This window comes from Capsicum annuum, chromosome 5 (genome assembly GCF_002878395.1).
Source record: "Capsicum annuum cultivar UCD-10X-F1 chromosome 5, UCD10Xv1.1, whole genome shotgun sequence".
Classification (NCBI taxonomy): Eukaryota; Viridiplantae; Streptophyta; class Magnoliopsida; order Solanales; family Solanaceae; genus Capsicum; species Capsicum annuum.
The window spans coordinates 157,048,211-157,049,909 of NC_061115.1; the positions used below are offsets into that span (position 1 = coordinate 157,048,211).

General features: G+C 33.9%; 1 non-coding gene across 1 annotated transcript; it reads right to left on the reverse strand.

Moving 5' to 3' along the window:
• Positions 1-1,087: 1,087 nt before the first annotated feature.
• Positions 1,088-1,194, reverse strand: LOC124899128. Its single transcript, XR_007056266.1, has one exon. It is a non-coding gene; the product is annotated as a small nucleolar RNA R71 (small nucleolar RNA).
• Positions 1,195-1,699: the final 505 nt, after the last annotated feature.

A 1,699-nucleotide genomic window follows, 5' to 3' on the forward strand; every position in this document is an offset into this window, starting at 1 on the left:
AAAACATCTAAATAAATTATTGAATCCTCACTCAATGATGTAGTTATGATGTCGTTTTAGGTAGAAGATTATATGCTTGGAAGACCATGATCTAAATTGATACCCTGCGAATCAACCACACGATACCCAACACAATCACGATAAGGATATAGATTTACAAGATTGTTAATAGTGTCTCAACCCTAGATTTCTCTCTTATTATTTACAACCTAAATTATGTTGCGATTGACACACTTTGTTATTTATTTATTAGATAGATATTTACTAAATTGTCCCAACCATTTTGATACACTGAAACACCTAAAAATATTATTCTTGGAACTGAAATTACATAAATTTCTAATCATGTAGTCCTCATGGGTTCGGTATGCGATTCTTCAGATTCATTATATTATTTGTATGATCACATGCACTTGTATCTACAATAGACCACAACATGTTTTGGGCACCGTTTTTAGGGACTCAAATAGTTTGTAATTTTCTAAATCTTTGCTTTAGATAATAAATTTAAGTGTTAAAAGTGACATATCAGACTGGCAAGAGCAAAAGAATTGGTTGAGTCTTATTTGGAAGTTGAACTGCTATTTCTTCAAAGGCGAAGGGTAGCAGCACTTTAATACCCTATTCAGCAAATTCAAATGGGAGATCATGTGAATTATGTTCCTATTGTTCTAGTTGCTCTAGCTTTGGTGTCTTTAGTTGCTCCTACAAATATAGAAGAGGCTCGACCTGTTCGTGAAGTGGTAATACCACTTATGAACAATGCAACTAATGGCGCCTACAGGCCAGCTGCATGTGGTCAGTTTGAATTGAATAAGAATATGGTGCAACTCTTTCACACGAGTGGGCAGTATAAAGGTTTATTTCATAAGGATCCACACCAACACATACAGAACTTCCTTGAGATAAGTGATACCTAAATTCCTAATGGGTATCTACTAATTACATGATATTGACTCTATTCCTTTTGTTTCTATTGGGGGAAGTAAAGAGGTGGTTAAATACGGAACTATCAAACTCAATCACTTTATGGGATGATCTCTCTCAAAAATTCCTTATTTGATTCATTCTATATGGGAATACAACATGGTTAAGAAGTGAGGTTTTGAGTTTCAAGTAAAAAGATGGAGAGAATCTTTAGCAATATTGGGAAAGCTTCAAGGTTATGCTCTAAAATTTCCCTCACAATCGTTAGAATAGTGATGTGTTGGTACATACTTTCATTGAGGGTCTTAAGAAAGTCATGGATATTCTCTAAGATTTAGTAGTAGGTGGATAGGTACTAGAGAAGATGTATGATGAATTGTACACACTGCTGAATTATCTTTTAAAATAGAATACAAGAGGCATACTGATAAAATAAGAACTGCTTTATAAAAGGTTATATGTGTTAAAAAGGTTGATCATTTTATGGCTATATAAACATAGATATTACACAACAGAATCAGATAACTACACAGTTCAATAATATCAATCAGCGAATCACACAGTCCACTCCAGTAATAGCAACTATAGTTCATCAGGGTCTGACTTGGTGTGAGGTATATGGAAATAGTAATCACGTTGTAGATGCTTGTGCATCTAATATATACTCCGTTAATTATGTGGGAAATGATAATTTTCAAGGATATCAGAACTTTGGAAATACTTACAATCTTTACTGGCGGAATCATCCCAATTTCTCATGGGGTGGAAATCA